The 21,317-nt window shown below is 45.5% G+C and overlaps 1 pseudogene; it reads right to left on the bottom strand.

The window, feature by feature from the left end:
• The window catches only part of LOC148148743 (uncharacterized), a 44,163-nt pseudogene extending 30,731 nt beyond the window's left edge, over positions 1 to 13,432 (bottom strand).
• Positions 13,433 to 21,317: the final 7,885 nt, after the last annotated feature.

Here is a 21,317-nt window from a genome sequence, read left to right as displayed (position 1 = left end):
GAAACGCTCTGTGTTTGGAGGCCAGACCAGGGAAGGACAACAGATTTCCTTCCTTGAAGGATATTACTGACTTAGATTTTGTGACAATTGAGGATAGTTTCACGGTCACTGACACTGAAACTAGAGTCAGGATTGTCACCTTCCTGGACGTGGAGGTGACAATTGAGGTCACAGGAAGGGGTAATTAATTTGGTGAATTGTCCCGGAGAGAGAATTCTTCACTACCTCTACAGTACGGTTCTGGGAGGTGGAGACGTTTTTGTTCAACTTGTTCAGAGATGTTACTATACACCTCCAAAGCAGTTGGGACTTTAACCTGGGTCTCCTGACTTAGAGGTATGGATACTACCACTACACCACAAGAGTCCTCAGGTAGAATGGTCTATGAATAAAATTCGCCACCTAACAGCGATTAAGGAAGGCCCCAAAGGGGCCACCTCATCAATTACCTGCCTCCCCGACAGGGAGGAGCGGTGTTTTGTTGGGAAACCATGGCAACCAGCCCATTGAGCTGGAGAGCCTCCAATAACCTCACTCTGGTGGCAATTAGAGAGACGACTGGGAAGGGGCAAGATAATGGCCTTTGTGAGCTATCCACTTCTCCCTTGACTCCGTCCAGCCTGGCTCTAGTCTCCCAATGACCCAGACCCTGCGAAAGGGATACATTAACACTGACCATCTTTCTGTGGGATCACCTCAGAAGTGTGACTTGACTGGCAGACCCAGATTCCCAGGCTTTTGATAGGCTAAGACATAAATCCTTGCTCACCTCCCAGCTCTTAATGAGGTGTTTGGTGAGTAATCCAGTGAGATTCCCAGCATGGGGCAGCGTGTCAGTCACATGATAGTACGGGTCATAACTCTTTCTCAAAACCAGAAAAAAATGAGAAAATCCCCACCTAGCTTTCAATTCCATGTTTGTGAAATGAATCAGAATTCCATGGGCTTCCATGTGGGATTTGAATTGAGAGAGTGATGCTGGAAAAGCTCGTCAGGTCAGGCAACATCTGAGGAGCAGGAAAACCGATGTTTCATCCTGATGAAGGACTTTTGCCCGAAATGTTGATTCTTCTGCTCCTCAGATGCTGCCTGACCTGCTGTGCTTTTCCAGCACTACATTCTTGACTCTGATCTCCAGCATCTGCAGTCGTCACTATCTCCATGTGAAATTTGAAGCCCGATCTCTCGGGATCACGGGCCCAGTGCCTTGCCATGGCATCACCAGCTGCTCACTCTAACCAGCTGCAGGGAGCAGGTTCTGTGACACAGTTGGTGGAGATGAGCAGTCCAGTTCTCACCAGGGTCCCTTGGTTAAACCCACAAAGGGACGATTCTCGGATCATGATCACTTTGTTAACCACATTCAGCCCAAAAACATCACTGTTTGCCCCACACTCCTGAACTCTGGGGGTCGGGTGCGGAGGGGTGTAGGCAGATTGAAGGAGCTCCTCAACAGTCAGCTCCTGGACCTGGTCAGGCTTGTGATAAAAAGTACCAGGTAACGGGATGTGAAAGGGGTCATCTCTGCCCACTGTCTGTCCCTCTGCCTCAGAGATGTCTGTGCCCGGGAGTCCTTGCAAATGGAGAATGAGGTGGGCACTGCTTTATCTCCACACGCTCCAATTCCACTTTGATTTAGCCCCCTCTCCCTTTGCCTCAACTTTGATGGATTGTATTGGCCTTAATGAGGAATTATTCAAATGCAAACGCAAATGATTTTCTGCTGGTGGTTAATAGGTGAAACGATACCATGGCTGATTTGGTGGTAGGAGACAAGAAATTGTTCTTAGTTGTGTCTGGGAACCCTTGTGGACGTTAAAAAAGGGGAAAAAAAAATAAAAAGCAATACAAGTGCTGAGAGCACAAGTCAGCTTCAGGCTGACACAACAGAAGCAGCTGTTTTCACTGGCATGTAGAACAAGCAAACAGCCTAGTGTCCAGCTAGAACAATCTCGAATAGAAAAATATCGCAGGAATTCTCGTGGAAATGCTACAGGAGAATGTTAACAGAAAACGATTTCAACAAGAAATATCCAAATCGCGAATTAAAGGCTGAAACAGGAATGATGGGAAGACAGTGTAAATTGCGGATACCACAAATTTCAGCCGGTGTTACAACATTGTCTTTTGAAGACATACAGCATGGAATTGAGCAGAAAATTCAGTTTGATTTTGCGACAGACGGAATGCCGTACTGTCAGAGGGTCAGTGCTGAGGGTGTGCCACACAGTCGGAGGGTCAGTACCAAAGGAGTGCCGCACTGTCAGAGGGTCACTGCTGAGGGAATGTCACACGATTGGAGGGTCACTGCTAAGTGAGTGCTGTGCTATCACAGAGTCAGTGCTGAGGGAGTGCCATACTGTCGGAAGGTCAGTGCTGAGAGACTGCTGCACTGTGGGAGTGTCAGTGCTGAGGGAGTGCTGCACAGTTGGAGGGTCAGTGCTGAGGGATTGCCGTGTTGTCAGAGGGTCAGTACTGAGGGAGTACTGCACTTTCAGAGGGTAAGTAAAAAGGGAGTGCTGGACTGTCGGAGGGTCAGTGCTGAGGGAGTGCCGCACTGTCGGAGGGTCAGTGCTGAGGGACTGGCGCACTGTCAGAGGGCCAATACAGAGGGCATGCCTCATTTTCGGAGGGTCAGCACTGAGGGATTGCCACACTTTCAGAAGGTCATTACTGAGGGAGTGCCGCAATGTGGAAGGGTCAGCACAGAGGGAGTGCCGCATTGTTGGAGGGGCAGCTCTGAGGGAGCGCTACACTGTTGGAGTGTTAGTGCTGAGGTGGTGTCACACTGTCGGACGGTCAGTACTGAGGGAGGGTGGCACTTTCAGAGGGTCAAGTACTGAGGGAGCACTGCACTGTTGGAGGGTCAGTGCTGAGGGAGTGCCACACTGTCAGAGGGTCAGTGCTGAGGGAGTGCTGCACTGTCGGAGGGTCAGTGCTGAGGGAGTGCCGCACTGTCGGAGGGTCAGTGTTGAGGGAGTGCTGCACTGTCAGAAGGTCATTGCTGAGGGAGTGCTGCACTGTCGAAGGATCAGTGCTGAGGGAGAGCTGCACTGTCGGAGGGTCAGTATTGAGGGAGTGCCACACTGTCAGAGGATCAGTGCTGAGGGAGTACCGTACTGTCGGAGGGTCAGTACTCAGAGAGTGTTGCACTGTCGGCGGGTCTGTGCTGAGGGAGTGCCGCACTATCGGATGGTCAATGCTGTGGGAGTGCTGCACTGTTGGAGGGGCACTGCTGAAGGAGTGCTGCACTATCAGAAGGTCAGTACTGAAAGAGTGCTGCACTTTTGGAGGGTCAGGGCCGAGGGAGTGCTGCACTGTCGAAGGGTCAGTACTCATAGAGTGCCGCACTGTTGGAGAGTCAATGTTGTGGGAGTGGCATATTGTTGGAGGGACACTGCTGAGGGAGTGCCACACTGTTGGAGGGTCAGTACTGAGAGAATGCCATACAATCGGAGGGTCAGTGCTGAGGGAGCGCCAAACTGTTGGAGGGTCAGTACTGAGGGAGTGCTGCCCTCTTGGAAAGTCAATACTGAGGAGGTGCTGTGCTGTTGGAGGTCACTGCTGAGGGAGTGCCATGCTGTCAGAAGGTCAGTGCTGAGAGAGTACCGCACTGTGAGAGGGTCAGTAAAGAGGGAGTGCTGCACTATCGGAGGGTCAGTACTGAGAGAATGCCATACTGTTGGAGAGTTAGTAGCGAGGGAGTACTGCACTGTTAGAGGATCAGTACTCAGGAGATGCTGCACTGATGGAGGACCAGTTTTGACAGAGTGACCCATTAGAAGGTCAGTACAGACGGAGTGCTGGGCTATCTGAGAGTCAGTACTGAGGAGGTGCTGCACTGTTGGAGGTCAGTACAGAGGGAGTGCCGCACTGTCAGAGGGATAGTGCTGAAGGAGTGTTGCACTGTCGGAGAGTCAGTACTGAGGGGATGCCGTACTGTGGGAGGGTCAGTGCTGAGGGGGTGCCACACTGTCAAAGTGTCAGTTCTGTGGGAGGGGTACACTCTCGGAGGGTCAGTGCTGAGCAGCTGCTGCACTGTCAGAGGGTCAGTGTTGTGGGAGTGCCATATTGTTGGAGGGTCAGTACAGAGGGAGGACCGCACTGTTGGAGGGTCAGTGCTGAGGGAGTGCCACAGTGTTGGAGGGTCAATGCTGAAGGAGCTCCGCACTATCAGAGGGTCAGTACTGAGGGAGTGCCGCACTGTCAGAGGGTCAGTGCTGAGGGTGTATTGCACTGTCGGAGGGTCAGTACTGAGGGAGTGCTGCACTGTCAGAGGGTCAGTGCTGAGGGAGTGCCGCACTGTCAGAGGGTCAGTGCTGAGGGTGTATTGCACTGTCGGAGGGTCAGTACTGAGGGAGTGCTGCACTGTCAGAGGGTCAGTGCTGAGGGAGTGCCGCACTGTCAGAGGGTCAGTGCTGAGGGTGTGTCGCACTGTCGGAGGGTCAGTGCTGAGGGAGTGTCGCAATGTCAGAGGGTAGGTACTGATGCAGTGCCGCACTGTTGATGGGCCATTCCTAAGGAGGTGCTGCACTGTTGGAGGGCCAGTACTAAGGGAGTGCTGTACTGTCGGAGGTTCAGTACTGAGGGAGTGCCGCAGGGTCAGAGGATCAGTACTCAGGAAGTGCCGCAAGGTCAGAATGTCTGTACTGAGGGAGTGCCGCACAATCGGAGGGCCAGTACTGAGGGAGTGCTGCATTGTTAGATTGTCAATACTGAAGGAGTGCCGCACTGTCACAGTGTCAGTACTGAGGGAGTGCTGTACTGTCACAGGGGCAGTGCTGAGTGAGTGCTGTACTGTCAGAGGGTCAGTACTGAGGGAGTGCCACACTATCAGAAGGTCAGTACTGAGGGAGTGTCATATTGTTGAGGGGTCAGTACTGAGGGAGTGTCATATTGTTGGGGCGTCAGTACTGAGGGAGTGTCATATTGTTGAGGGGTCAGTACTGAGGGAGCACTCAGGGATGTTCCATGGTGTCCTGTACAACATTGATCAGTGAACTAACACCTAAGGCTGAGTTTGAATTATACTGCCCATGCACACATTCACTGGCTGTTTTCCATACACTGAGCCTTAACTAAGTAATGGGCAAGTTTATTGTGGCTCCCTGAGTCTGTGAATGATACTGTAAAATGTCACTTTTTAATCGTGAGAACAATACCATCTTTAGGCAAGATGAATATTACATCCACCCCAATATATTATCATCTTGTTCTGAGTCGCGATTTTGAGCATCTCCAATCTGTTTTGTCAGCTGTAAGAGTGGGAATAGGCCATTTGGCCCCTCTAGCTTGCTCTGCCCTTCATAAAATCTATTCTGAAGAGATACAGATGGTATTGACACACTATATCAATTGGAATGCCTAATGTACTCTAATTTCAAATTAATACTGAGCTGGGCCTGAGAGATTTAATTGCCTTCCCATCTATTGAGCTAAAGGAGCTTGAGGTATAAAAGCTGTTTTATTACCTTTTCTACCAGAATTTAGAACTCATTCCAGTTACCATATTGCAAAGATTGCCTTTAGTAGACCTGGAATTAACTAGTTGAATAGATTAATTTTTGTCGAGGTCAGTTCTAATATAATGTGATATGGTTTGATGTTCAATCTGCAATCGAGTCTGGTCTATTTGAGTATCAGTTAATTGGAGGTGCCTCAATAGGAAAATAGCCTTTACAAACGAAAAACTCTGGTTTATGACCCCTCATAAAATTTCAACAGTGTTCCATTCTCATGCTAAATTGGAAGCTAATTAATCTAAGTGCCTCCATTTCCTGAATTCACTTTGTAAGGATTCACTGACTTCCAAATTCAATTACTTTCAACTTCCAACTTCCTGATGAAGGACTTTGGCCCGAAACGTCGATTTTCCTGCTCCTGGGATGCTGCCTGACCTGCTGCACTTTTCTCGCACCACTCTAATATTCACTTCCAAGTTCAATGGCAAGTTTACTCAGAATGGATCATCTATGAGCAGTGGGGGTTTCAAATTGTAACATTTAATGACCATTTTGGTCAAAATGGTTTTTAACACACATTATGGGATTTGTAAATGATCTTCAAGAGTGTTAGATGGTCAGATAATGACCCCTGTGCTTAGGGAATCCAGAACTGAGATTAACAGACTCAGAGTAAGGGTTTGACTAGTTGGGGCATAGACAAAGCTTGAGAATTTGTGAAACTGTGGGACTCCAAAGAGCTCTAGACACTCAGTCATTGAGGTCAACCCCATTGGCTGTGAAGCACAGTGGGAAAAGATCTTCCCCATTTTACCCACTCATCACCTGTGCTTACATGTAACAACAAACAGTGAGCCACAATTCTGGAGAGAAATCATTTGTACCTCTCGAAGAATATTCCCACAACAGTCTGCTTAAAAGAAGATTACCATTCAGTCTTTTTCCCAGGGTTGTGGAATCGAGGACTCGAGGGCATCAGTTTAAGGTTAGAGGGGAAAGAATAAAAGGGAACCTGAGAGGCAAGTTTTTTTACACAGAGGGTGGTGCGCATATGGAATGAGCTGCCAGCGGAAGTGGTTGAGGAGGGTACATTAACACAATTTAAAAGGCATTTGGACAAATACATGGATAGGAAAGGTTTAGCAGGATATGGGTCAAGTGCAAGGAAATGGGGTTCGGGTGGATGAACATTTGGTCCAGTTTGGGACAGTCGAGGTACAGGATGTACATGTATTTGGAAAGGCAAGGACTGATCAGGGATTGTGCATGGGAAATTGAGTCTCATCAAACATGATTGAGTTTTTTGAGGAAGTAACAAAGAGGAATGATGAGGGCAGAGCGGTAGATGTGATCTATATGGACGTTCAACAAGGTTCCCCATGGGAGACTGATTAGCAAGGTTAGATCTTACAGAATACAGGGAGAACTAGCCATTTGGATACAGAACCAGCTCAAAGGTAGAAGACGGGTGCTGGCTGGTGGTGGAGGGTTGTTTTTCAGACTGGAGGCCCATGACCAATGGAGTGCCACAAGGATCGGTGCTGGGCCCTCTACTTTTTGTCATTTACATAAATGATTTGGATGAGAGCATAAGAGACACAGTTAGTAAGTTTGCAGATGATACCAAAATTGGAGGTGTAGTGGACAGTGAAGAGGGTTACCTCAGATTACAACAGGATCTTAACCAGATGGGCCAATGGGCTGAGAAGTGGCAGATGGAGTTTAATTCAGATAAATGCAAGGTGCTGAATTTTGAGAAAGCAAATCTTAGCAGGACTTATACACTTAATGGTAAGGTCCTAGGGAGTGTTGCTGAACAAAGAGACCTTGGAGTGCAAGTTAATAGCTACTTGAAAGTGGAGTTGCAGGTAGATAGGATAGTGAAGAAGGCTTTTGGTATGCTTTCCTTTATTGTTCAGAGTATTGAGTACAGGAGTTGGGAGGTCATGTTGTGGCTGTACAGGACATTGGTTAGGCCACTGTTGGAATATTGCATGCAATTCTGGTCTCCTTCCTATGGGAAAGATGTTGTGAAACTTGAAAGGGTTCAGAAAAGATTTACAAGGATTTTGCCAGGGTTGGAGGATTTGAGCTACAGGGAGAGGCTGAACAGGCTGGGGCTGTTTTCCCTGGAGCATCGGAGGCTGAGGGGTGACCTTATAGAGGTTTATAAAATTATGAGGGGCATGGATAGGATAAATAGAACAAGTCTTTTCCCTGGGTTGGGGGAGTCCAGAACTAAAGGGCATAGGTTTAGGGTGAGAGGTGAAAGATATAAAAGAGACCACAGAGGGTGGTGCGTGTATGGAATGAGCTGCCAGAGGAAGTGGTGGAGGCGGGTACAATTGCAACATTTAAGAGGCATTTGGATGGGTATATGAATAGGAAGGGTTTAGAGGGATGTGGTCCGGGTGCTGGCAGGTGGGACTAGATTAGGTTGGGATATCTGGTCGGCGTGGAGGGGTTGGGCCAAAGTGTCTGTTTCCATGCTTTACATCTCTATCACGCAATGACTCTCAAATCCACGGAATTTTGCTACTGTTTTAGTTATTCTGCAAATCTACATCTTGTTTTGGTGCAATGTTAGAACACTGTGATGTTTCAAAGAACCTCGAAATAAACAAAATTGGACAGAGTGAAATCATCTGCTTCAGAGAGTTACAAAACATGACAATTATGTTTCAGCTAACTTAAACACTGTGGCATTAATTTGAAAGTTGCAAAGCACACAAGCTAACATGGCTTGATGAGGTCCGATTAAAAACCAAAGAGAATTGCAGATGCTGTAAATCAAAAAACAACATTTAAAAGGCATTTGGACAAATACGTACATAGGAAAGGTTTAGAGGAATATGAGCCAAGTGCAGGGAAATGGGGCTAGCATGGATGGACATTTTAGTAGTTGCTGGAAAAGCTCAGCAGGTCTGGCAGCATCTGTGGAAATAAATCAGAATTCACTTTTTGGGTTGAGTGACCCTTCCTTAGAACAATGAAGAAGGGTTACCATGCCTGAAACATTAACTCTGATTTCTCTCCACAGGTGCTGTCAGACCTGCTGAGCTTTTCCAGCAATTTGTTTTTTTTTTGCTAATGTCAAAGTTTGCATTCTTTTGTCGTGCCCATTAATTGATGGAAAAATGAACATTTTTACCTTTTAAAAAAGCATAATGTGGAATGGATAATCTAAGCAATAAAATTATAGCGAAACTTGTATTTATTTCTGAGTGAGTTCTGTTGCGATTGTGTCCTGGTGCTGGAGATAAAAAAAAAATCTTTCTTGTTTTAAACTGAGGATAGACTCTACTTTCTGGCTGTTCCTGAGAGTTAGGACACTCAAGGGGTTAACCAGGACCCCTTGATACTTCTCTGCTATTCAACACGATAAAAGCTGATCATTCAACTCAGTCCCCTAGGCCCACTTCCTCCTCATACTCTTTGATTCCTTTCATCCTAAGAACTATATCATAATCTTCTTTGAAAGCATTGATTGTTTTGGCCTCATCCACTTACTGTATTCTCTGGGAGACTGAGTACTGTCTTTTCCTCCCCCTATCCCATAATATGTACACCATGGTAATGCGAAATTCATCAATCTCTACCTTAAATATACTCAAGTCTGAGCCCCACAGACCCTTTGTAGTGGAGAATTCCAGTACTAGGAGAATTCTCAGTATGAGGTGACACCCCCGGATGTTTAAATTGTGACCGCCTTGTTCTGGGTTCCTCAAAGAGGGGAATCATCTTAGCTGCATCTCCCCTGTCTATTCCTTTCAATATTCTGTAAGTTTCAAAGGGATCACCTCTCATTCCTCAAAGCTCTGGAGCATATTGGCTCAGTTTCCCAATCTCTCTTCGTCAGACGGACCAACCATCCCAGATTGGGGGGGGGGGGGTGGTGTTTGGGGGGGCTGGTGATGGGGTCGATTCCCACCTCTGGCAGGTATCGCATGTCCTTCTGGACCAGCACATCTCCTGCCCTTGTCTTCAGTTGCTGAGCCATCCTGCAGCTCATTGTCAATGGAGGTGGGTACATGGACCGGATATGGTATTGCTCCAAGCCGCACATGCTTGTGTTGAGTGCTAAACGTACAGTTGCTGCTTTCCCTGTCTGCTGGTACATTTCAACATTTCAACCATGCTGAGCATCAATTGGCCTGAAAATTGCATGACAAATCTAAACTTTCAGACAAGTATTTCTTGTTAACACAGCACCATTTAGCGTAATAACCCCCAGAGATTTTGACACATTGATTTTTAATTAGAGACGGAGGAGGTGGGAGCGATAGATTGCGACAGAACACACATCAAATGCTCATACATCAAAGCTATGGGATCCGACATGCACCAAGAAGAAGGTGCAATCCGACACATCTGCAGGTTTTCACTCATATCCGGAGATCAAAGAGCTGGGAGTCACTAAATACCTGAGAGTGTTATACTCTGCAAAAAAATTAAAAACAATATGAAATAAATTGCAGTATTTGATGCAATGTGAGAATTACTTTCCCAACAGGAGCAAGTCATTAAACTTCAGGGAATCATTCTTGCATCACTTTCCTTTCTGAAAGATTTCATTAGATACGTGCTGTTCAGTCTACCATGTTAACTAAACAATGGTTTGAAACAAGAAAGAATTAAGTTAATTTTCAAGCATATTACTGTCTCGTGTACTGTAAAGTGTATCCCAAGATGAACATATCCCAGGGTGAGTGTATCTTAGGGGTAGCTGAGGCACTATACTCTTGGATGTGTGAACCCTAAGATCAACGTATCTCAAGAGGCATGTACTGAAGAGGGGTTTAGACCAGGAGTAATGTAGTTCTGAGTCAGGAAGAGTGTGTCCCATGATAAGAGTATACTAGGTAGAGTGTTCACCAGGTGTAGTGTGAACAAGGATTAGAGATTCACAATAGCAATATATTCCAGAATCAGTGTTTTCCAAAAGGCATATACCCCAGGAACAGAGTCCCCTGGGGCAGTGCACGCCAGGATCAGTGTAACCCAAGATCAGTATAACCGGGAGCAGTGTACCCCATGATCAGTTCACTCCAGGATCAATGTACCCCAGGATCAGTATAACTGGGAGCAGTGTACCCCATGATGAGTGTAACCCACGATCAGTATAACTGGGAGCAGTGTACCACAGGAAGTAGTTGATGCCAAAACATTGAATGTATTCAAGAGGCAGCTAGATATAGCACTTGGGGCGAATGGGATCAAAGGTTTTGGGGAGAAAGTAGGATTCAGCTGCTGAGATGGATGATCAGTCATGATGGTGATTAATGGTGGGGCAGGTTTGAATGGCTGAATGGCCTCCTCCTGCTCCTATCTTCTATGTTTCTATGTTTTAATTCAGTTGAAAACAATTTTGTTTCCCAATTTGCTTGACAGTATTTTGTTTTTGTGTTAATGTTTAATTCACAGCCAATTTTCATCCCTTGCAAAGCTCTGCTCTTATCTCCAACAGGATTTTTGTTTGTCTCTTTCATTTTGTTCACCTTCATTACAATTCACTTCCCCTTGGATGCTTCACCAAATGTTTACCAGAGCTTTCTTTCACAGCTACATCTAGTTCCTCGGGAACTAATCTCCGGCACTAACTTGGATTTCAACTGAAGTCTCATCTGATGTGTTTCAAATCCATCCAGGATTTTGGGTGGCTTCTGTGTGCAAGAACTTCAACAGCCTGGAGCAACTGTATGATGATGTCATGGGACTGCACATCACTAGGTATAAAAGGTACAGGGGGTCAGGGTTAGAGCACTCTATAAGCAGACTGCACACTGAACACTCTGGAACTCTACGTCTCATCAGATTACAACATGGACACAAACACGTGAAGATAAATAAATACTTATTGAATACAGCTAGAAATTAGAGCTTTAAATGATAACCATATCCAACAATATTTAGTATGAATGTATAACAGACAATGCTACTTTGAAGTCTAAGTTTGAAGACATTACTGGTTTTTGCCAACTGCTTGACCACTCTGTAAACTTTTGTCACTCATGATAAAAGTGCTGTGAGACATATAGTCTTCCTCAGGCAGCTATTTACACTGTGACCTGGGATCCACACACTGTGCTATGCACTGCCACATGCAAACTCCCAAATGTGCTCGTCATCAGGACTGACTCACTTTCTCCCAAAGTTGCCTTGGTTCCCAGTTCCATTTCCAGCCGACAGTTTGAAGCAACGTACTTTTCTCATCCTTTCGGGTGCCAAGTAAACGCAAGTCCCAAGAGGCGTTATATACTGACATTGCTTTCGATTGTTTCTCCCCAGTTGTGTCTTTTGATCCTTTTCATTCTTCTCATCCTCCCTCTCATCATTATATCCTTTGACCTTCTGCTCTCTGATGGTGAATGATCTGCAGTCAGCAAAGACCTCGGGCTGATCCCTTTATGCCTCCACTTCAGTGAATTTTGAGCACAACATGACATTGAATTCTTCTTCCATTGTATCTACGTCTGTGCCTTTGTGGCAGAGTCCTCTTCTCAGGCAATCTTTCACCCAGCTCCAATACTCCACTTTCCCCTGGAACCCTTTCCTTGTCCTTGATCTCTTCATGAAAACTCTCAAGTAGTAGAGTCATAGAGATGTACAGCATGGAAACAGATTCTTCGGTCCAACTCGTTCATGCTGACCAGCTATCCTAGAAACTCTCGTCAAATTTATCTGCATTTAGCCCATATCCCTCTTAACCCTTCCTACTCATATACCCATCCAGACTCCTTTTATATTGTACCAGCCTCTACCACTTCCTCTGGTAGCTCAGTCCATACACACACCACCCTCTGTGTGAAAAGGTTGGCCCTTAGGTCCCTTTTAACTTTATCCCTCTCACCCTAAACCTATGCTCTCTAGCTCTGGACTCCCCCACCCCAGGGAAAAGACCTTGTCTATTTACCCTATCCATGCCCCTCAGGATTTTATAAGCCTCTGTAAAGTCACCCCTCAGCCTCCGACACTCCAGGGAAAACAGTCCCAGCCTGTTCAGCCTCTCCTGACAGCTCAAACCGTCCAACCCTGGCAACATCCTTGTCAGTCTTTTCTGAGCTCTTTCACATTTCACAACATCTTCCCCATTGCAGGGAGACTAGAATTGCACACAGTACTCCAAACGTGGCCTCACCAATGTCTTATACGGCCGCAACATGACCTCCCAACTCCTATTCTTGATGCTCTGACCAATAAAGGAAAGCATACCAAACGCCTTCTTCACTATCCTATCTTCCTGTGACTCCACTTTCAAGAAACCAAGAACCTGCACTCCAAGGTCTCTGTACAGTAACATTCCCCAGGACCTTATTATTAAGTGTATAAGTCCTGCCCTGATTTGCCTTTCCAAAATGCAGCACCTCACATTTGTCTAAATTAAACTCCATCTGTCACTCTTCAGCCCATAGGCCCATCTGTTTGAGGTCCCATTGTACTTAGAGGTAACCTTCTTCACTGTCTGTTATGTCTCCAATTTTGGTGTCATCTGCGAACTTACTAACTATACCTCCTATGTTTTTATTCAAATATATATAAATGATGAAAAGCAGTGGAGCCATCACTGATCCTTATTGTACACTGCTGTTCAAGGCCTCCAGTCTGAAAAGCTACCCCTCACCACCACCCTCTGTCTGCTACCCTCGAGCCAATTTTGTATCTAAATGGCTAGTTCCGCCTGTAATCCATGTGATCTAACCTCACGAACCAGTCTACCATGAGAAACCTTGCTGAACGCCTTACTTAGATCATGACCACTGCTCTGTCCTCATCAATCCTTATTGTTACTTCTTCAAAAATCTCAATCAAGTTTGTGAGACATGACTTATGTTGGCAGCAGTCACCTTAACTTCCTTGTTCCCTTCACCCACTCGAACCCATCTCCCTCTGAGCTTGATGCACTCCGCTCTCATGGGTCTAACACTGACCTGTTTTTTAATCAAACATGCCATTAAAGGGCTATCATCCATCGTTACCCCAGCCTTTACCTCCCAAAGACTGGGCTCAAACTCTCAGGCACTTATTCTAATTTCCCTCTATTCCAGAACTCAATGTCTGAGCATCAAAAAGATTGTTTTCATTGACCTCATATCCTCTGGAGATCTTCCCTCTACACCTCTCCATCTTGTAGTTCCCCAAACCCTGTCCAATCTGGTTTTACATGCTTCTCAAAATCCACAAACAGGACATCCGGGCAGATTCAGTCTGTACCAGTCTTACTGATGGTAATTCTTCCTATTTGACTCACTCTTCTCTCCTTGTCCAGTCTCTGCCCATTTCCAGTTGCAATTCTTCTGACATCCTCAGGATTTTAGCAATTTCCAGTTTGTTGCCTAGTCAACTCCTCTTCACTGCAGGTATCCAATCCCTCTACAGCTCTGTCTGTAACCAGGATAGTCGAAGGGACCGTCACTGAATGAGGGAGGTTGTGTTATGTCTCAGATCTAGAATGTCAGCGTGCCATTAAGCCAGTTAGCCTTTAAGATTAATGCCCATGATATGCTCACTGCATCATTGCATGTGACATAGAACATAGAACACTACAACGCAGTACAGGCCCATCGGCCCTCGATGTTGCGTCGACCTGTCATACCAATCTGAAGCCCATCTAACCTACACTATTCCATGTTCGTCCATATGCTTGTCCAATGACGACTTAAATGCACTTAAAGTTGGTGAATCTACTACCGTTGCAGACAAAGCATTCCATACCCTTCCTACTCTCTGAGTAAAGAAACTACCTCTGACCTCTGTCCTATATCTCAATTTAAAGCTATGCCCCCTCGTGCTCACCTGTCACCATACTTGGAAAAAGGCTCTCCCTGTCCACCCTATCTAACCCTGTGATTATCTTATATGTCTCTATTAAGTCCCTCAGCCTTTCCTCGTAAGACCTCCCCTCCATACCAGGCAACATCTTAGTAAATCTTCTCTGCACCCTTTCCAAATCTTCCACATCCTTCTTATAATGTGGTGACCAGAACTGTACACAATACTCCAAGTGCGGCCACACCAGAGTTTTGTACAGCTGTAGCATAACCTCATGGTTCCGGAACTCGATCCCTCTATTAATAAAAGCTAAAACACTGTGTGCCTTCTTAACAACCCAGTCAACCTGAGTGGCAACTTTCAAAGATCTGTGTACCTGGACACCGAGATCTCTCTGCTCATCTACACTACCAAGAATCTTATCATTAGCCCAGTACTTTGCATTCCGGTTACTCCGACCAAAGTGAATCACCTCACACTTGTCCGCATTAAACTCCATTTGCCACCTCTCAGCCCAGCTCTGCAGCTTATCTATGTCTCTCTGTAACCTACAACATCCTTTGTCACTATCCACAACTCCACCGACCTTAGTGTCGTCTGCAAATTTACTAACCCACCCTTCTACGCCCTCATCCAGGTCATTTATAAAAATGACGAACAGCAGTGGACCCAACACTGACCCTTGCAGTACACCACTGGTAACTGGACTCCAATATTAACATTTCCCATCAACCACCACCCTCTGTCTTCTTTCAGCAAGCCAATTACTGATCCAAACTGCTATATCTCCCACAATCCCATTCCTCCTCATTTTGTACAATAGCCTACTGTAGGGAACCTTATCGAATGCCTTGCTGAAATTCATATACACCACATCAACTGGTTTACTCTCATCTACCTGTTTGGTCACCTTCTCAAAGATCTCAATAAGGTTTGTGAGGCACGACTTACCCTTCACAAGACTGTGTTGACTATCCCTAATCAACTTATTCCTATCTAGATGATTATAACCCTTTCCAACACTTTACTCACAACCGAAGTAAGGTTCATTGGCCTATAATTTCCAGGGTTGTCTCTACTCCCCTTCTTGAAAAAGGGAACAACATTTGCTGTCCTCCAGTCTCATGGCACTATTCCTGTAGACAATGGTGTCATAAAGATCAAAGCCAAAGGCTATGCAATCTCCTCCCTGGGCTTCCCAGAAGATCCTACGATAAATCCCATCCGGCCCGGGGGACTTATCTATTTTCATACTCTGCAGAATTTTTAATACCTCTTCCTTGTGAACCTCAAATCCACCTAATCTAGTAGCCTGTATAAAGCCTGACTAGAGCTCAGAAAGATTTTAGGCTCCATCTTAACATGGGCTCCTTGAAGCTTGACCTGGAGGTGGAAGAAAAATGCTGTTTGTAGCCAAATAGCTTAATGTTTAATCCGAACACCTCTGGAGATCTGAAACAAGAACAGAAATTGCTGGAGAAACTCAATAGGTTTGTCAGCATCTGTGAAGAGAGAAAGTTGAGTTAACATGAAGAAGGTCACCGGACTTGAAATGTTAGCTCTGTCTCTCCACAGATGCTGTCAGACCTACTGAGTTTCTCCAGTGCTTGCTGTCTTTGTTCGTTTCAACTCTCCAGCACTTTCAGTTTTTAATTCCTGCTTTTGTGTGAGTTCTTCTGTGCTTCATCCAAGGTGAGAGCAGCAATCAAGGTTTCTTGAATCGATGTTTATTCACAATATGATCATGACATTGAGGCAGCACAGCTCTGAGCTGCACCTTCCAACAGACTCATAGAGTCATAGAGATGTACAGCACAGAAACAGACCCTTTGGTCCAATTGGTCTAAACCAACCAGATATCCCAACCTAATCTCGTGCCAAATGCCAGCATCTGGCCCATAGCCCGCTAAACCCTTCATACTTATATACTCATCGAGATGCCTTCTCAATGTCATAATTGTACCAGCCTCTACCATCTCCACTGGCAGCTCATTCCATACACACACCACCTTCTGTGTGAAAACATTGCCCCTTTAAGTCCCTTGTAAATTTTTCCCCTTTCACCTTAAACCAATGCCCTCTGATTCTGGACTCCCCCACCCTGGGGAAAAGACTTTGTCTATTTATCCTCTATCCATGCCCCTCATGATTTTATAAACCTCTATAAAGGTCACCCCTCAGCCTCCGATGCTCCAGGGAAAACAGTCCCGGTCTATTCAGCATCTTCCTATAGCTCAAACCTCACAACCTGGCAACATCCTTGTAAATCTTTTTCTGCACTCTTTCAAGTTTCACTCCATCTTCCCTTTGGCAGGGAGACCAGAATTGAAAACAGTATTCCAAAAGTGGCCTCTCCATTGTCCTGTACAGCTGCATCATCCCAACTCTAATACTCAATGCTCTGACCAATAAAGGAAAGCATACCAAATGCCACCTTCACAATCCTATCTTCCTGCAACTGCACTTCCAAGGAACTATGAACCTGCACCTCAAAGTCTCTTTGCTCAGCACCACACCCCAGGACCTTACCATTAAGAGTATGACTCCTGCCCTGATTTGCCTTTCCAAAGTGCAACCCCTCACATCTATTTAATTGAAACTCTGTCTGCCACTCCTTGGCCCATTGGCCCATCTGATCAAGGTTACATTGTACTCTGAGATAACTTTCTTTGCTGTCCACAACATCTCCAATTTTGCTGTCATCTGCAAACTTACTAACCATACCTCCTATGTTCACATCAAAATCATTTACAAAAGTGACAAAAGTCATTGGACTCCGCACCAATCCTTGCGGCACACTGCTGGTCGCTGGCCTCCAGTCCAAGAAGTGAACCTCCACTACCACCCTCTGTTCTCCTAACCTCAAGCCAATTTTGCATCCGAATGGTCGGCTCTCCCTGGGTTCTGTCTAACCTTGTCGACCAGTTTTAAATGCGGAACCTTGCTGAATGCCTTACTGAAGACCAGATAGATAATGTCCACCACTCTGTCTTCATCAATCTTCTTATAGGCTTGATTGCAGTGAGTGAATTCCTGCCTGAGATAGACAGGCTCTTGATTGTCAAGGGGATCAAGGTTTACAGGAGAATGGGCATGAGAAACTTATCAGCCATGATTGATTGGTGGAGCAGACTCTATGGGCTGAATGGCCTCATTTCTACTCCTATGTCTTATGGTCTAACCACTGAAGTCAGCTCCACATCACAACATATCTCAGAGGCTCATTTACATATTCATTGAATGCTATCTCGACACAAACAGTGCAAGATGCTTTGATTTTCAACTTCAATTTTTCTCCAATTAGCTGACTTCTCCTCCTCTACCATCCATCCTCTCTGAGAACATAGAACACAGAGCATTACAACACAGTACAGGCCCTTTAGCCTTCGATGTTGTGCTGACCTGTGGAACCAATCTGAAGCCTATCTATTTGAGACTATTCTATTCTCATCCATGTGCCTGTCCAATGACGGTTTAAATGCCCTTAAAGTTGATGAGTCTACTACTGTTTCAGTCAGGGTGCCCCTTACTACTCTCTGAGTAAAGAAACTACCTCTGACATCTGTTTTATATACTTATCACCCCTCAATTTAAAGCTATGTCCCCTCATGCTCACCGTCACCATCCGAGGAAAAAAGCTCTCACTGTCCACCCTATCTAACCCTCTGATTATCTTATCTGTCTCAATTAAGTCACCTCCCAACCTTCCCTCTAACGAAAATAGCCTCAAGTCCCTCAGTCTTTCCTCATAAGACCTTCCCTCCATACTAGGCAATATCCTAGTAAATCTCCTCTGAACCCTTTCCAAAGCTTCCACATCCTTCTTATAATGCGGTGACCAGAACTGTGCACAATACTGCTGTGTGTACAGCAGTTTTGTACAGCTGCAGCATGATCTCATGGTTCCAAAACTCAATCCCTCTACCAATAAATGCTAACATACCGTATGCCTTCTTAACAACCCAATCAAACTGGGTGGCAACTTTCAGGGATCTCTGTACCTGGACACTGAGATTTCTCTCCTCATCTACACTACCAAGAATCTTACCATGAGCCCAGTACTCTTTATTCCTGTTACTCCTTCCAAGTGAATCACCTCACATTTTACCACATAAATCTCCATTTACCACATCTCAGCCCAGCTCTGCAGATTATCTATGTCCCTCTGTAACCTGCAACATCCTTTGGCATTGTCCACAACTTCACCAACCTTAGTGTCATCGCAAATTTACTAATCCATCCTTCTACACCTTCATCCAGGTCATTTATAAAGATGACAAACATCACTGTCTCCAAAACAGATCCTTGTGGTACATCTCTAGAAACTGAACTCCAGTATTAACATTTCCCATCAACCACCACCCTCTGTCTTCTTTCAGCCAGCCATGTTACTGATCCAAACCACTAAATCACCCTCAATCCCATGCCTCCATATTTTGTGCAATAGCCTACCGTGAGGAACCATATTAAACTCCTTAGTGTAATCCATATACACCACATCAACTGCTTTACTCTCATTTACCTGTTTGGTCACTTTCTCAAAGAACTCAATAAGGTTTGTGAGGCAAGACTTACCCTTCACAAGACTGTGTTGAATATCTCTAATCAGCTTATTCTTATCTAGATGATTATAAATCCTATCTCTTATAACCCTTTCCAACACTTTACTCACAACCGAAGTAAGGTTCATTGGCCTATAATTACCAGGGTTGTCTCTACTCCCCTTCTTGAACAAGGGAACAACATTTGCTGTCCTCCAGTCTCATGGCACTATTCCTGTAGACAATGATGACATAAAGATCAAAACCAAAGGGTCTGTAATCTCCTCCCTGGCTTCCCAGAGAATCCTAGAATAAATCCTATCTGGCCCAGGGGACTTATCTATTTTCACACTTTCCCGAATTGCTGACATCTCCTCCTTGTAAACCTCAATCCTGTCTAGGCAAAAGTGAGCTCTGCAGATGCTGGAGATTAGAGTCAAGAGTGTGGTGCTGGAAAAGCACAGCAGGTCAGGCAGCATCTGAGGAGCAGGAAAATAATCATTCCTAATGAAGGGATTTTGCCCGAAACATTGATTTTCCTGCTTCTTGGATGTTGCCTGCCCTGCTATGCTCAATCCTGTCAAGTCTATTGGCCTATATCTCAGTATTCTCCTCGACAATATTGTCTTTTTCCAGTGTGAATACCAATGAAAAGTATTTACTTAGCATTTCTCCTGTCTCCTCGGACTCCTCGCACAACTACTATCCTTGATTGGCTCTAATATTAGTCTTGTCATTGTTTTATTCTTGATATACCTAAAGAAAGCCTTAGGGTTTTCCTTGATCCTATCTGCCAATGACTTCTCATGTCCCCTCCTGCCTCTTCTTAGCTCTCTCTTTCGGTCTTTCCTGGCTGACTCGTAACTCTCAAGCACCATAATTGAGTTATCACATCTCATTCTAACATAAGCCTTCTTCTTCGTCTTGACAAGAGATTCAACTTCTTTAGTAAACCACGGCTCCCTCGCTTGACAACATCGTCCCTGCCTGACATATACATACTTATCAAAGACATGCAGTAGCTGTTCCTTGAATAAACTCCACATTTCAATTGTGCCCATCTCCAACAGTTTCCTTCCTCAACCTATGCATCCAAAATCTTGTCTAATCGCATCATAATTGCCTTTTCCCCAGCTATAACTCTTGCCCTTGCTAAAGTAAACATAACTGAATTGTGGTCACTATCACCAAAGTGCTCACCTACCTCCAAATCTAACACCTAGACATTTCATTACCCATTAGCAAATCCAATATGGCCTCTTGTTGGCCTGTCTGCATACTGTGTCAGGAAACCTTCCTGCACACATTGAACAAAAACTAACCTATCTAAAGTACTTGAGCTACAGTATTTCCAGTCAATGTTTGGAAAGTTAAAGACTCACTAATAACTACCCTGTCACTCTCACTTCTATTGAGGATCATCTTTGCTATCCTGTCGTCTACATCTCCAGAACTACTTGTCGGCCTACAGAAAACTCCCAACAGAGTGACCTCTCCTTTCCTGTTTCTAATCTCAGCCCATACTACCTCAGTAGATGAGTCCTCAAGTACGGTTTCTGCCATTGTAATAGTGCCCTTGACTAACCGTGCCACACCATCCCCTCTTTTACCATCTTCTCTGTTCTGACTGAAACATCTAAATCCCAGAAGCTGCAACAACCATTCCTGTCCCTGCTGTATCAATGTCTCTGAAAAGGCATCGAAATCTCAGGTACCAAACCATGCTTCAAGTTCAACCACCTTATTCTGGATGCTCCTGCCGTTGAGGTAGACACACTTCAAACTAACTTCTTACTTGCTGGTGCTCTCTTACGACCTTGAAACCTTATTTCTGACCTCACTACTTTCAACCTCTTGTATACTGGAACTACAATTTTGGTTCTCATCCCCTGCTGAATTAGTTGAAACCCACCTGAAGAGCATTAACAAATGTCCCCCCCAGGATATTGGTACCCCTCTGAAGACCATCCTGTTTGTAGACGTCCCACCTACCCCAGAAAGAGCCCCAATTATCCAGGAATCTGAAACTCTCCCTCCTCCTCCGTCCCTGTAGCCATGTGTTCAACTCCTCTCTCTCCGTAATTTCTTGCCTCGCATGTGGCACGGAAAACAAACCAGAGACAACAACTCTGTTTGCCCTAGCTCTTAGCTTCCACCCTAGCTCCCTGAATTTCTGTCTTAAATCCCCATCTCTCTTCCTCCCTATGTCATTGGTGCCTATATGGACCATGACTTGGGGCTGCTCTCCCTTCCTCTCGAGGATCCTGTAAACACAGTCAGAGACATCATGAACCCTGGCACCTGGGGGGCAACACACCAATCGTGAGCCTCTCTCGTTCCCACAGAACCTCCTATCTGTCCCCCTAACTATGGAGTCCCCAAAGATTAATGCTCAGCTTCTCTTCCCCCTTCCCTTCTGAGCAACAGGGACAGACTCTGTGCCAGAGCCCTGTGCCCCACTGCTTACCCCTGGTAAGTCACCCCCCCAACCAACAGTATCCAAAACAGCATATTTGTTGTTGAGGGGAACGGCCACAGGGGATCC

Source organism: Chiloscyllium plagiosum, unplaced genomic scaffold (assembly GCF_037043375.1).
Source record: "Chiloscyllium plagiosum isolate Xiang-an unplaced genomic scaffold, Cpla_swu_hap1 HiC_scaffold_11, whole genome shotgun sequence".
Taxonomy (NCBI): Eukaryota; Metazoa; Chordata; class Chondrichthyes; order Orectolobiformes; family Hemiscylliidae; genus Chiloscyllium; species Chiloscyllium plagiosum.
The sequence above is the reverse complement of the archived record's forward strand: the minus strand, read 5'-3'. Positions and strand labels throughout refer to the sequence as shown.